The sequence below is a fragment of the Panthera pardus genome, unplaced genomic scaffold (assembly GCF_024362965.1).
Source record: "Panthera pardus isolate Hobbes unplaced genomic scaffold, ASM2436296v1 HiC_scaffold_6, whole genome shotgun sequence".
Lineage (NCBI taxonomy): Eukaryota > Metazoa > Chordata > Mammalia > Carnivora > Felidae > Panthera > Panthera pardus.
Window position 1 is genome coordinate 104,442,598 of NW_026526991.1, and position 16,425 is coordinate 104,459,022.

General features: G+C 36.4%; 1 protein-coding gene across 23 annotated transcripts in view; it reads left to right on the forward strand.

The window, feature by feature from the left end:
* WNK1 (WNK lysine deficient protein kinase 1) overlaps positions 1–16,425 on the forward strand; it is a 159,657-nt gene that overhangs the window by 90,066 nt on the left and 53,166 nt on the right. The gene's annotated exons all lie outside the window — the stretch shown is intronic.

Sequence of the window (16,425 nt, forward strand, 5' to 3'; positions counted from 1 at the left end):
TATAAATACCACAGGGTTTAAGGCCTAACAGTAATTTCTGGATCATCTAATAATACCCTAACCTATTAAAATATTTCCCGTTATATCGGCTTATAGTCAGTGTTTAAAATAGGGCCCATTGGGGGGTGGGGGGGAGGGGAGGGTGGGTGATGGGTATTGAAGAGGGCATCTTTTGGGATGAGCACTGGGTGTTGTATGGAAACCAATTTGACAATAAATTTCATATATTAAAAAAAAATAGGGCCCATCAACATCCACGGAAAATATTTTACTGTTACGTTTCTCTCTTTTTTTAATGTTTTTATTATTTATTTTTGAGAGAGAAAGAGAGAGAGTGAGCAGGGGAGGGGCAGAGACAGAGACACAGAATCCGAAGCAGGCTCCAAGCTGTCAGCACGGAGCCTGATGTGGGGCTTGAACCCGCAAACCATGAGATCATGACCTGAATCAAAGTCAGATGCGCTCAACCAACTGAGCCACCCAGGCACCGCTGTTACGTCTCTTAATGTGTAACTATTATCCCCTACTTTTTTTTTTGTCTCAGGCTGGGTAGGGCAAGAGAAATGTAGTAAACGTAGTTAGTTTAGCCTTCAGAGAATTCTAATTAAGTATTGTAATCACTATTCCACAGTTTTGCCCTTAGAAAGTTCATCTGCTTTACCTCTTAGAGTTCTGTGAATTTCAATTTTAAGTCTTTTATTCTTACTCCCCTTTCTTCCCCCAGTACCTAATAATTTACATCATCATTTTTTTCCTTTAAGGGTAAGATGGGCTATTTACTGGGTAGTTCCCCCTGTATTTTATTTAGAATTCTTGAAACCTCAAGAAGTATATTTGATTTCTTGGTTTTTTTACTCACTAGTTCCTATTTATCAGGTTCTTGGTTCAAAATAACTCTTAGATACAAGCCTTCTTCATTCCCATTGTCAGAACTCTAATACTTTTACTTCACACCTTACACTATCATCTTGAAGTAGTTAACGTTATGAATTTGTTTTTCTGCTTCACTTGAACTAGTTGAACTTTCTTGCTATTTCTTTTTGGTGTAAGGAACTTAAAATGATACCAGTTTGCTTGTGAAAACATGTAGAAATTCTTATTATCTTTACTATTCCTTACTTTTATCTAAACACCTTTTTAAGTCAGGCCACTTCTCTTTTTATTGTCTTGCACATATGCCACATCCTTCCCCTTTTCCTGTCCCATTTGTACATGCCATTTACATTCTGTACATGCTCTTTTGCTATCCAGTCAGTTCTTATACTGTATTTAACAGACTTCCCTAACAAAATTTTTTCTGATGGTCCTCACTGAATAATGATTTCTGCCTTCTCTGAGCTGAGCTTCTCAACTGATTGGAATCATAGTTTTATTTGTAATTGATTATTTTACTTATGAGTTCAAAAATTGAATTAATATAAAGCATTTAAAATGATGTTTAGTGTTATATGTATAAGTACTTGCTGTTTATTTTTATTGCTTTATATTCTTTAAAATTTGTGATCTTATCTCTACAAAATATTTCTGTTTAACTCTATTCTTATCTTTAGTACCTGTTAGTATCCCATATATAAAATAAGTCTCCAGTGCAAATACATGTGACATTTTCTGGATCCCTGCTACATGCCAAGTCCAGAGTAATTAAAGATGAATAGTATACATAGTCCCTGTCTTCAGATTATTAGCTCTAATATAGAAGACCAGTGTATAAGCAAACAGTTGTAATTACAGTATGATGATAATAGCTTATTGGCTGTTTGTATGTCTTTTTTTTTCTTTTGGAACAATGCCTATTCAGATCCTTTGCTCATTTTTAAAAAAAAAAAAAATTTAACATTTATTTATTTATTATTATTTTTTAATGTTTATTTATTTTTGACAGAGAGAGAGGCAGAGAATGAGCAGGGGAGAGGCAGAGAGAGAGGGAGACACAGGATCCGAAGCAGGCTCCAGGCTCTGAGTTGTCAGCACAGAGCCTGATGCGGGGCTTGAACTCACAGACCGTGAGATCATGACCTGAGCTGAAGTCGGATGCTCAACCGACTGAGCCACCCAGGCGCCCCAACGTTTATTTATTTTTGAGAGAGAGCAGGGGAGGTCAGAGAGAGAGGGAGACACGGAATCAGAAGCAGGCTCCAGGCTATGATCTGTCAGCACAGAGCCGAATGCAGAGCTCAAACTGACAAACTGTGAGATCATGACCTGAGCCCAAGTCAGACGCTCAACCGACTGAGCCACCCAGCCACCCCCTTTACTCATTTTTTTAATTGGGTTATTTGTCTTTTTATTATTGAGCTGTATGAGTTCTTTGTATATTCCAGATAGAAGTCCTTTGAGATAGATGATCTCTAATTATTTTCTCCCATTCTGTCAGTTGTCTTTTCTTAATAGTGTCACTATCTTGCTAGTACCCTTTGAGGTACAAAAGTTTTTCATTTTGATGAAGTCTGGTTTATATATTTTATCTTTTGTTTTGCTCACGCTTTTGATGTCATACCTGAGAATCCATTGCCAAATCTCAAGTCATGAACATTTACCCCTATGTGTTTTCTTTCGGGAATTTTATAGTTTTAGTTCTTTTTTTTTTTTTTTTTAATGTTTTTATTTATTTTTGAGACAGAGAGAGACAGAGCATGAGCAGGGGAGGGGCAGAGAGAGAGGGAGACACAGAATCAGAAGCAGGCCCCGGGCTCTGAGCTGTCAGCACAGAGCCCAGAGCGGGGCTCGAACGCACGGACTGTGAGATCATGACTTGAGCTGAGGTCAGACACCTAACCAACTGAGCCACCCAGGCGCCTCTAGTTTTAGTTCTTACAATTAAATTAGATCTTTAACTCATTTTGCATTTATTTTTGTTTATTTTTTTTAATGTTTGTTTATTTTTGAGAGAGACAGAGAGTGAGTGGCGGAGGGGCAGAGAGAGAGGGAGACACAGAATCTGAAACAGGCTCCAGGCTCTGAGCTGGCAGCACAGAGCCCAACGCAGGGCTCAAACTCACAGATTATGACATCATGACCCAGGCTGAAGTCAGACGCCCAACCGACTGAACCACCCAAGCACGCACCCCTTGTGTTTATTTTTGTATGTGGTGGTGAGAGGTAAGGATTTTAACTTGGTTCATTTGCTTGTGACAACTATCCAGTTGTCTCAGCACCATTTCTTGAAAAGACTAGTCTTTCTCCATTGAATGGTTTTACCCTTGCTGAAAATCATAGGCATATGGGTTTATTTCTGTACTCTCAGTTCTGTTCCATGGATCAATATGTCTTGTTTACCATTGCTTTGTAGTAGTAGTAAGCTTTGAATTAGGAAGTGTGAGTCCTTCTATTTATTCTTCAAGTTTTGTCTCTTCTTGGTCTTTTGTAACTCTGTATAAATTTTAGAATCAGCTTGTCAATTTTTACAATTCAGCTGGGATCCTGATATGTATAGCATTGAACGTATAAATAAATTTGGAGAGTATTGCATCTTAACCATACTGAGTCTTCTGGTTCATGAACATGGGATGTTTTTCCATTACTTAGATCTTTTGTAATTTTTTTCAGTGGTGTTTTATAGTGTTCAGAGTATAAGTCTTGTATTTTTTTTATTGTTTATTCTTGAGTAATGTATGTGAGGGGTACTATTATAAATGGAATTGAATTTTTATTTCAATTTTTGATTGTTCATTACAAATACTTTTGGTTTTTGCATACTGATTTTGAATCAACAAACTTACTGAATTAATTCTAATAGTTTTTTAGTAGATTCCTTAGGATTGTCTATATACAAGATCATTTAATCTGCACATATAGCTCTTAGAAAATACAAGGCTAGGCAAGCGTGGGTGTGTGCTTTCCTTGTAAGAAAGAATTGAAAAAATAAAGTCTGGCTCTTAGTTTAATGAACAGAATTTCAGGATAAAGTTGAAAAAACAAAAAACTGGGTAGGTGTTGGCTTCTGGGAATTTTCTGATGAGAAAAAAGAGACCTGTTTTTTGATATGTCAGATTCCACTCCTGTTGTATTTATACAGTCTGTGTGTGTGAGAAGATGAACACATAATTCTCAACTTTTTCATTGAAATAACCAATAAGAGTATTTTTAAAAATTAACTATAGGAATAATAAATAAAGTTTCATAAAAGGATAATTTGCCCTTTAAGGTGGCTTGGAGTTTATTTCCTTTCATTAACTCTCCAGATTTTGCTAGAAATGACAGAATGGTTGACAAAATACTGAATTAAAACAAATCTGAACCACCCAGTTGTTTTGATAGGTCTTATACAAATCCTTGCTTGAATTCAAATATGTGAATTTAATCATTTATTCTCTTACATATAATATTACATTAAAGTTACCTCACCAGATCTACTCATACTAATTTTTTAAACCTAATTTTTTTTACGTTTATTTATTTGTTTTGAGAGAGAGGACACATGTGTGCAGGGGAAGGCCACAGAGAGAGGGGGAGAGAGAGCAAGCTCCACCTAGTGCAGAGACCAACTCGGTGCTTAAACTCACCCAACCATGAGATCATGACCTGAGCCTAAGTTGAGAGTTGGATGCTTAACCAACTGAGCCACCCAGGTGCCCTTTAAACCTAATTTTCAAGGAAGAGTTAAGAGTTGGAGTGTAGAGAGACACAGGAAACTGTATATACCTGAAATGTAAGGTGGTTCACCAATATTTGATAGTTTTCAGGGGGTGTTATAACAAAGTACCACAAACTAGGTGATTTAAACCAGCAGAAATTTATTGTCTCAGAATTTTGAGACCAGAAGTCCAAAATGAAGCTTTTAGCAAAGTCATGCTGTCTCTAAAACATGAAGGGGAAAACTTTTCATTGCCTCTTACCTTCTTATGGTTTGCCAGCAATCCTTGGCATTCCTTGGCTTGCATCTGCAGCATTTCAATCTCTGTTTCACATGGTGTTCTCCCCCTCATCTGTCTGTGTCTCCTCTTCTTATACAGACACCAGTCAGATTGTATTGAGGGCCCACCCCACCCCAGGATGACCTCATCTTAACTAATTACAGTTGCACTGCTCCTTTCTTCTCCTCCTCCTCCTCCTCCTCCTCCTCCTCCTCCTCCTCCTCCTCCTTCTTCTTCTTTTTCTTCTTCTCCTCCTCCTCCTCCTCCTCCTCCTCCTCCTTCTTCTTCTTCTTCTTCTTCTTCTTCTTCTTTTTATTTTGAGAGAGAGAGAGAAAGCTCTAGTCAGGGAGGGGCAGAGAGAGAGGGAGAGAAAGAGAATCGGAAGCAGGCTTCATGCTGTCAGCACAAAGTCTGGCGTGGGGCTCAAATCCATGAGCTGAGCGCATTAACCATGAGATCACAACCTGAGCTGAAGTCAGAGGTGAAGGTACCCAGCAATGATCCTATTTTCAAATAAGGTCAGATTCTGAGATACTGAAGGTTAGAATTCATATCTTTTTTTAAGAGAGAGCAAGCAAGCAGGGGAGAGGGGCAGAGGGAGAGAGAGAATCTTAAGCAGGCTCCACACTCAGCACAGAGCCCGATGCGGGGCTTGATCTCAAGACCCTGGGATCATGACCTGAGCTGAAATTAAGAATTGGGTACTCAATCAGCTGAACTACCTAGGCACCCCAGAAGTTTGACATACCTTTTGGGAGGGCACAGTTCAACCCATAATAGTTCATGGGTTCATCCAGCAAATATTTAGGTCTGCTTTCTTTGTTCCAGACTTTTTTCTGGATACTAGGTATTGAATATTCTTGTTAGGTAAAACCCGAATCTTTGTCTCTTAAGAGCTTAATAGGGGAAGGGGAAGAAACAGTTTAACCCAGACAATTAGTTACCTTATGGTATAAAAACAATTATTCTAGGGATAGGTACTTAATGAAAGCATGTAAGAGTGGTGCCTAATTGAGTTTGGACAGGTTGGGGAAATTAGAAAGGGAGAGATTAAGATAGTGTTGCATGTGAGAAATCTATATATTTGTATGTCTATAGAGTTTGGAAGCAGGAAAAGAAAGAAAGGATAAAAAGAGGAAAAGAGAGCTTAGATTATACTCCAACATTTGAGGAACCATTGCAGCACTTTACACTGGGTAGTTGTAATAAGATCAGACTTAAATTTTAAATTTTTAAAAAAATTGTTCTGGCTCCAGAGTAGAGAATGGATTTATGAAGAAAGACTAAAAGCTAAAAACCCTATTTTAAGAGGCTGTTGCAGTAATCTGAAGGAATGACGGATAGATTAGGATTTACAGTAGAGTGAATGGATGAGATATGAATTAGAATTCAGTTAAGCTAAGTTGTTCTTTTTGACTTACCATTTATGAAAATAAATATGGAATAAATACCCATTGTAAATATATATCCTCTTAAAATAAGATGAATCTTGGTCATTAAACTTGATTATGAAGTTAAATATATAACGTTAGACTTTCAGACTATAAAATTTACAATTTGTATATGGAATAATTTATATATTTTATTTACTAACCATATATTGCTTTTCTTCATCCCATCATACTCTAAACCAGGGATTAATGAACTCTGAACCATGGGCCAGATCTATCTTGTTGTACAGTGTACAACCCATGACTAAGAACGGTTTCCACATTTTAAGTAATTGGGGGAAAAAATCAAAAGAAGAAAAACATATCATGTGAACATTTCAGTGTCCATAAATAAAGTAATAAAGCACAACCACACTTGTTTCTGTATTATCTTTGTTTTCACACAATACAATGCAGAGTGGTAACTGGAACAGAATGTGTGTTCCAAAATGTGCTGTTTGGGCTCTTACCAGAAAAAGTTGTTGAGAGGCACCTGGGTGGCTCAGTCAGTTAAGCCTCCAACTTCAGCTCAGGTCATGATCTCGCTGTTAACCGAGTTTGAGCCCCACGTCGGTCTCTGTGCTGACAGCTCAGAGCCTGGAGCCTGTTTGGATTCTGTGTCTCTCCCTCCCCTTCCCCCTCCCCCTCCCCCTCCCCCTCTCACACTCTGTGCCTGTCTCTCAGAAATAAACATTAAAAAATTTTTTTTAATAAAAAAGAGAAAAAGTTGTTGACTTCTATTGTAAACACATGTCACCAGAACTTTAAAAATTCTCCACTGAAGAGTTCTGTAATTACTAATCTGTAAAAATGATGATAATGTTCCTCTAGTAGGATGCTATTAATATAAGAATCTCAATACAAGCAAGTAATTACTTAAATTGTTAACTAAAAATTTGTGGGTAGTCTTTTCTCTCAGTCAGAAGTGGAACTATGGATTGCCTGGGTGGCTCAGTCAGTTAGTTAAGTGTCTGACTCTTGACCTTGGCTCAGGTCATGATCTCATAGTTCGTGAGTTCGATCCCCATTTTTTCAGTGGCCACATTTTTTGATATTGGCCTAAGAAATAACATCTTAAACCCAGTATTATTGCTTGAGGTGATCATTCTGGATTTTAAACACCAGGGTTTATGAACCAATAACTTTTGTTTACCTTTATATCAGTGCTGAATGTTTGATATCAAACAGACTAGATATGAAATACACATTAGATAGGCAAATATTTAAACATTCTCTGCTATCTCTCAGCCATACCAGCCTCCTTTGTTGGTCTTGGAATATTTCTATTTTGAAATGGGAATAAATTTTGTTATGTACCAGCAGACCATGGCTCTGCTTTTTTGTAGGCTGCTCTTAGAGACACTAGGAGGAATTGACTGGGCTGTCTCTATTATTTAGTGATAAGTGTCTCTGATTAATTTGCTAATTCACTTCCTTATTATTTCTCTAAATAAAGGTTGGTATTGAAAATGTTTTGAGGGATGATGGAATTTTAGGTTTTCTTAATATAAAATGAAGTATAAAAATAACTGCTATTTACAGAAATCAAGTTATAAACTTTTATGGTAGTACCAGTTTTTTAAAAATGCAAGTTTTATAGGTGGCCAGTATTAAATTTTATCCTTTTTCTGTACCTAACCCAGCAAATATGATTAACTGATTAAAAATAATGACTGTGGGGTTGCCTGGGTGGCTCAGTGGGTTAAGTATCCGACTTCAGCTCAGGTCATGATCTCATGGTTCATGGGTTCGAGCCCCGTGTCAAGCTCTGTGCTGACAGCTCATTGCCTGAAGCCTGCTTCAGATTCTGTGTCTCCCTCGCTGTCTGCCCCTCCCCCACTCACACTCTGTGTGTGTGTGTGTGTGTGTGTGTGTGTGTGTGTGTGTGTGTCTCAAAAATAAAGATTAAAAACAATTAAAAAAAAAATAATGACTGTAGGATGAGTAGATGAAAAACATAGCTAAACTGTTGATTTAAAAAGTTGCTCACCAGAGGCTCACGGCTAAAATGAGTGTTTTAGAGTTATATGGCTTCAGACTGTTAGGCACAGCACTGCCATATGATCAGATAAAAATTTATATAAGAAATTATTTGATAAAAGTAAAAAAAAAATTTAAGAAAGGCATTTGAGACACTAAAAAACAAATGTATCTTTATTTGCATATGCAGACTCTAGTTCAAAACCCCCTTCTCAAATGAGAGAAGTCTTTTCATGTTAATTTAATAGAACCTAGAAAGACCAATATCATTTTCCACATTCTTAGTACTTACCCTGTTTTTATTTTTTTCCCTTTTTTAAAGATAAAATTCACATACCATAAAAATTCATTTTAAGATGTAAAATTCAGTTTTTAAAATATATTCATGCTGCACCTTTCTATCACCCCCCAAAAGAAATCCCATATCCATTAACACTCACTCTCCATTCCCCCTTCCAACGAGCCTCTGGCAACCACTCATCCATCTACTTTATGTCTCTCTGGATTTGATTTGCCTGTTGTGGACATTTAATACAAATGAAATCATATGATATATACCCTTTTGTGTTATGCTTTGTTTTTCTGTTTTGCCTTTTGTGGCATGCTTTGACTTAGCATAATGTTCTGAAGGTTTATCCATGTTGTAGCAAGTATTAGCATTTCGTTCTTTTTATAGCTGAATAATACTCCATTGTATGGATGGATATACCACATTTGTTTCCCTTTAGTTCTATAGTTCCTTCTCCTTCTCTCGTTGTTAAACTGTTAGAATCTATAGCCACCCTCCCTTCTGGAAAGGGACTGCAGAACAGAAAAAATGAAATATATATTGTCTTAAAAGATACTGTCCAAGAATTTGATTTATCAAATCTTTGTACATACTGTACTGATAGCATAGCATATGACACATTGAGTCATTTAGTAATAGTTTGAAGAATAAATGATTTAATTAAAGGAATCCCAAATATAGTCAGTTAGACACTTATTTAAGTTTGGGAGGTTGAATTAACCTTGCAAAACAGGAATGAAACTTAAGGTCACCTTTGAAGTTTTAACAAAGCTATCCTAAAATGAAATTGAATAATACTAAGTAGAAACAGATAACACATATAAAAGCAATATATTTTCTATAATGGGTAAAACTATTTGGTACCAAAAGAGCAGAAAACAAAAACTTAAAAAGTTAAGAGTCAAAATTCCAGGACAAGAAGGATATGTGAAAAAGTCATCTATGCATGTATTTTCCATCGATTATCAAATCTCATAGTTGTAATTTCTAAACAACTATTTTATAAGTAACTCTTTCCATTATGAGGCTAGGTCTGTATTTTGTTGGAAGTGTTTCAGTATAATTTTTACCCTACAATCACTCTCACTTTATTCTCTGAGATTTCATAGGGAAAACTAAATCATAAGTTCACTTGCTAGTACCTCTGACATTTCAGGACAATTCCTGATTCATGGATCCTTTCTCATTGAGACCCATCATTTTCAGTTTTTAGAACTACAGGTTTCCCTCACTGTCCACAAACAGAGCATTCCCTTGAAGTCTTTTGTAAGCTGAAAAGGCATAAAAGGGAAGGAGTAATTATTATTAATATAGATTCATATTAAATTTTTTGAGCATTCTCAGACTCCAATTATAACCTCTTTTAAGATTTTCTAATACCGTAGGATATATCTTGCTAACAGATGCATAAAATAAGTTAAAGCGCAGATGTTCACAGGCACAATTTAAAGCTATGGTGTCTTGATGCTAAATGTAGCTCCCAGGGGAAGGAGCTCAGCTTTGCCACTCTTGCTTTGATGGCTCACTGCAAAACAGGCCCTGAAATCTACTTTTGCTTTTTTTCATAAAAGCAAAAATCCTTTTTGGATTTCTTTTGGTTAGTGAAAACAGGTACTCATGTAGGTCTTTCATAAAAGCAAAGTGGTGTGGGGCACCTGGGTGGCTCAGTCGGTTGAGTGTCTGACTCTTGAGTTCAGTTCAGGTCATGATCTCATGTTTGCTGAGTTCGACCCTGCGTCGGGCTTGGAGTTGAGTGTGGAGCCTGCTAGTGATTCTGTCTCTTCCTCTGCCCCTTGCCTGCTTGTCCTTTTTCTCTCTCTAAAAAACTGAAAAAAAAAAAAAAAAAAAAAACAAACCAAAAAAAACAAACTGTCATAATGTAAACTTTCCAAAAGCGGGGGATACCTGTTCCTTTGGATTTCTTGAGGGAATGTGTAACTGGAAAAGGAAAGTGCTCAGCAGTTGTTTCCTTTGACCTAGAAGAGACTAAACAGGAAGAAGAATCGTAATTGGAGATAAAGAACTTGATAAGGTTATAAGACATTGCAAAGGCCTGGTAGAGGTTTGAGATTCTGTCCGTTAAGATACTTTGAGAAGAGATTAAGATAGCAGCTACCAGATTTGAATGATTTAATTCAGTGACTGTCAAACTCTTTTTACCAGGACGCTTTATAATCATAAAAATTATTGAGGACCCCAGAAAGCTTTTGCTCACTTATGTTATATCTATTTTACTGTATTAGAAACTAACACAGTCTTATAATGTAATAACATAATAAGCCCAATAATATGTTGACATCAATAACATTTTTATAAAAAAATGTTTTTGTCCAAAACTAATTTTAAAGATTTAGTGAAAAGACAGCATTTTTACATTTTTGCAACCATCTTTAATGTCTGGTCAGCAACAAGACAGCTGGGTTCTCATGTCTGCTGTATGAAATCTGTTGCAGTATTTTTTTTTTTTATTGAAATGTATAAAGAAAAGCTGGCCTCACACAGATATGTCATTGGAAAAGAGGTACCTTGTCCATCCCCTGAAAGAGTTTTGAATACTACACTTTGAGAGTCTCTAATTAGATCTTTGCTATGCAAAGTGTAGTTCCCCCACCAGCAACATTGACATCCCAGGGCACTTGTGAAAAATGTAAAATTTTCACTTCATCCCAGACAGCTCAAATCAAAATCTGCATTTTACGAGTTCCAATGGTGATTCATATGTACGTTAAAGTTTGAGAAGTATGAGCTGGAACAGTGATCACCTGACGTCCCTTCCAGTCCTGTGTAACATAGACTAAATAAGATAATGCCAAAACGTTATTTGAAAATAATTATTCCATCATTCATGAAATTTTTTTACTAGCATTAAAAGTAACCAGACTGATTTAGAAATTTTATCCTACTTAATTGCATTTTTTTTCCTGACTTATTGAGGAGTTGCTTTTTTACTTTTTTTTTTTATTTTTTTACAGAGAGCATATGAGTGGGGGAGAGGGTCGGGGTCAGGGAGTAATGGGGGGGGAGAATCTCAAGCAGGCTCTATGCTCAGTGTGGACCCCGGTGTGGGGTTCGATCCCACAATCCTGGGTTCATGACCTGAGCCAGAATCAAAAGTCAGACACTCAACCAATTGAGCCACCCAGGTGGCCCAGGAGTTGCTTTTTTAAAAAGCAAAATAATAAGTCAAGCTGTGGAAGAGATGGAATAAAAAGCTTGAGAAGTTCTTTAAGTCAGTGGAGCTGTGTTAGGATTCTTAGTTTCTAGCGATACTGCAGGCATTCACTTGTGCTTTATTTTTCCTCTCAGCTGTGAGAATTTAGTTCTGTATTATCTACAGTCCCTTATTCTGTCCTGTCAGTCATTATATTTCTTATCTGGGAAATGCTGTCTTGATTTCACCAACCTCCATCTGTATCTTCTGGCTTCCAATTAAGAATAACATCATCCATGTCCTTTTTTAGTTTTCTAAAATTTTTCTCATGTTTTGAGTGCTGAGATAAATGTGAGGATTGAAGTAAATACATAGATTATATAATGATTTATATAATTATGTAAGCAATAATGATGACTCTTGTGTTGAAATGCACCCTGATTGTTAAGTCTGCTTTGGATATAAATTTAACTAATGTTTTAAAGTGTATGTTAGCATCAGTGCCTAACTATTGGTCATTTAATAAGGAAGCATGTTGGTTATCTATTCAGAGCTCATAGGGCTCCCTGATGCAAATCCCCCACCACCCCTACTAATGCCTTACCACCACCATCAGCCAGTGCTCCTGCCACTCCATATTTCTGGTTTCCATCCCAGATCTACTATGTATACCTTAGTATAGTCAGTAAACACTGAAATAGTAATTACAGTAAAGAAGGTGGATTTCATAGACATAAAGAAGTAGGGGATTTTGATCTCCTTCCAGAGGGTCAGAGACAGTGTTCCAGTAAAAATATGTTTAAGCTGAGAACTTTAGTGGCCTATTGTGACAGAGGTGGTGAAGCAAATTTTGTATGAAGTAATTATCAGTAGCTTCAGCTCCTTGGCACTCTTTATCAGGAATATTTTAGGATTTTTGGAAGAAAGTCATGCCAGTATCATTCTCCTCTATATTCCCATCATACTCTACCTCTGTTTTATTAATATAATAATTATTATGTTGATATTAACTATTGTTCCTCCCCTCCCCCATTAGAACTGAGCCCCTCAAGGACAGGTTTCTTTTTTCCTCTTAGAGAGCAATTCACTACTACATGTCTGACCCTGCAGTGGTGCACTGTCATACAAGTAGTGGGTGACAGCAGTGTAAATATTAATAAATAATACATCATTTGTGCCAGGCATTGCATCAAACACTTTGCATATGTTACAGAGCTTAATTCTTCCAGTAACCTGGGGGTGGTAAAGAGTAAATGCTACTATTATCAACATTTTGTGAATATAGGTCTGAAGCCCAGGAAGTCTAGCCCAAGATTACATATTTAGAAAATAACAGAGCATTCTGTTATTTTTGTTATTATCTGATTCCAGATCCCCTGCTTATATCAAAATGCTGCATCAAATCCATAAATGTCAATTACAGTGTCAAATCTGTGACCTAAGGGTATTTAAACTTGTCTGTGTAAGTGCTGATGTGGAGGGGGTAAATATAGACTGTGGTTTAGTAATTACATTCTATAGTGCACTGATAATAAATTGTTGCATGTCATTGTTCTGTACATGCAGTTTATTCAGGTCTGTACTTGAAATATTACTTGCTCAGAGAGGCTTTCCCGAAAATATTTTTTAGTGTGCACACACTTCTATCCCCTGATGGTTTTATTTTTCTTCATGGCTTTTGTCACAGGTTTATAGTATTCATCTGAAGCCCCAGTTAGTATACAAATTCTATGAATTGGAGATTTTATTTGACTTGTTCGTTGGCTGTATTTGTAGTATTTAGAGACTGGCAAGTCATAGGCACTCAGTATTTGTGAAATGAACACACGGATACAGAACTGTAGAGAGTGAAACCCAATTTTACGTTGCCTGTGGAGGAACTGGGCTCTGGAGTTGGGTCTCCTTGAGTTTAAATCCCAGCAATGTCCTTTCCTAGCTGTGATACTTTGGGCAAGTTATTTAACTAATCTGAACCTAAGGGGTTTATGAGGATTAAATGAGTAATGTGTGTAGAACATAACAAAGTGCCTGACATGCAGTTATCAATCAGTACTTAGTAGGTATTGCTGTTATTATCGTTAGCATCGGTATTACATGCTTAGTAGTGAATTACGTTCTCTCATTCCATTCTTTATCCAGTGACATTCAGTAAATCAGTTATAAAATGTGTTTAATGAACTTAAAGTCAAGTTTTTTTTTTAATTTTTTTTTTTAACGTTTATTTATTTTTGAGACAGAGAGAGACAGAGCATGAACGGGGGAGGGTCAGAGAGAGGGAGACACAGAATCTGAAACAGGCTCCAGGTTCTGAGCTGTCAGCACAGAGCCCGACGCGGGGCTTGAACTCACTGACCGCGAGATCATGACCTGAGCTGAAGTCGGCCGCTTAACCGACTGAGCCACCCAGATGCCCCTAAAGTCAAGTTTTAGAATGAATGAGCTAACATTTATTTGTTATTTTGCTTCTTGCCAATAATCTTGAAAGTGCTTTGCATATACTATCTTATCTTTATCCTGGTAAGTAGATAATATATTCATTTCACAGATAAGAAAATAGAATCACAGGTTAAGCATTTTGTCCCATGGACATGCAGGAGAAATAATAATAATAATAATAACAATAATAATAATAATAATAATAATGGTGGTAGTGGTTGTGGTGTCAGAAATCAAGCATCACTAATATGACAATAACAGACCTTAAAGTTTTTTCTTTACTTGTTTTTTAACTTTTTTTTTAGACCTCAAGGGAAAAACATCTGAGAGTAAGGAAATTAGGGTACATGGACAGCATAAGACTGATATAGCATGTTTTAGCCCTGTATAGAGAGGTTCACAATACCTCGTTTAAAGGAGAAAAACTTCAGTTGTCTTGAAAATCTGCCATTGGTAATGAGAAAATCCAAATAAGAGTAATGAGTACAATTTTTGTCTGCTATTAAAAGAATAGAAACTACAGTAAGCAATGTCGTCAGTTTTTTTTTTATATGAAGGATAGTGCACTTGAGGTTGGAGCCATACACAAGCTTTCATGAATCCGGAGAGTAATGAGCCTTGGGGAATCATGAGGTAAACTAATTTCCTTTGATAGAGCTAGGTAGATTTTGTAGGAAGTTTGAAGAGGTTTGTTTTCCAATGGGATCATAAGGTATGTTCAAATTCCTGTAAACTAATGGTTCATACCAATAAGAATCTGGCTGAATCCAGCCTCATAACAACCAAGTTAGAAATAATGGGGATTTTTAATTACTTTGTTTGTGTAATTTGACTTTGTCACTGATTCCATTAGCCATTGGATTGCAAGATTTGAACATTCTGTCTGGGAAAAACAGAACTAAAGCAGTTAGGGTGAAATTCCTTTTACTTTTTTATATAACAGATTACAATTCACCCCACCTTTTTTTTTTTAACTGAAACAAGTGATTCCTGATTAGATAGTGTTTGAAAAGTTGAGGAAAACTGTATGTTTTTCTTTAGCAGCTGGAATTTTTATAGTAATGCAGAGATCTAAATCCACTGGAATTAGCTGACATGATTCCTTTATAAATTTTATTCGTGTTTCCATCCAGTAAATTTGGATTCTGCATGTAAAAGAAACCTATGTGTATCATGGGCTATATCTTGGGGACGTTTTGCATGATTTTCAGAGGCATTTCATTATTCTGTGATTTGATTAAAATTAAAGCTTCTTAATCAGATTGTTATTCTTAAACCAAAGAGTTCTGAGTATCATTCTTAATGTTTTAGGTACTAAGGAACTTGGGAAATCCTTATTTCAGAATTTCTCAAAAAAGCTGTTTTGTTTTTTTTATATTTGCTGAATGTTGCTGTATAATTCACAGGGCATTAGACTATAGAATAAAAACTGCTAGAATATAGAATGATAGTTTCTATACTTAAGTATGTTATAGCAATATTGAGTTTCTTGGTATCTTAAAAGTAATTTACATGCCAAAAGATATATAGATACTTTGTAATTGCTACCTTCTCATTATATATGATTTGTAGTATACCTTGAAAGAAGTGTAGAACTCAGTTGGCTAAAAAAAGTGGGGAGTAGTAAGAGTATTCTTATTAGTGAAAATGTGCACTAAGTATTTGGTGAACAAGTAACCGGTTTGACTGGACTTATTTTGGGGAAGAGAAGAGTAGAGAAGAAGGTGGAAATTGGATTGTGAGGGCTTTTCACACCAGATCAAGAAAATTTAAAAAACCGGAACATGGGCTAGAAGTAACATTGAACTAGGCATTGTGGAATCTGGATTCTAGGTTTTGCTTTACCATTGACGACGAGGCCATTACCCATAAAAACCGATTCTGTTTTATTCTAGGTGCTAAAGATGATACAGTGTATCTGGCAGGTGTCTAATAAGGACTAGAGTGGACTAGACTAGATACTTTATAGATGCCAGTTGAATTAATGAATTGATTCTAGCTTTGATATGGCATTAATCTCTCTGGGCCAAAATGGTCTCATTTGAATAAGGAGGACCTCTCAGATTCTTTCTAGATCTGTGATCCTATGGCAGTCTTGTAGATGTGGAGAACTATTAACCATTTTTGAGTAGTGTAATGTGAGTTAAATGATGTCAAGTGACTGGAAAGGGCTAAATGTCAGATGATTAAATGAAGCCAGATGGTTGATCTGGTCACAATATAAAATACAAATTGGAGATGGAGAAAATAGAAACAATGAAGCCCATCTGAAATTGGTTAAGTTTA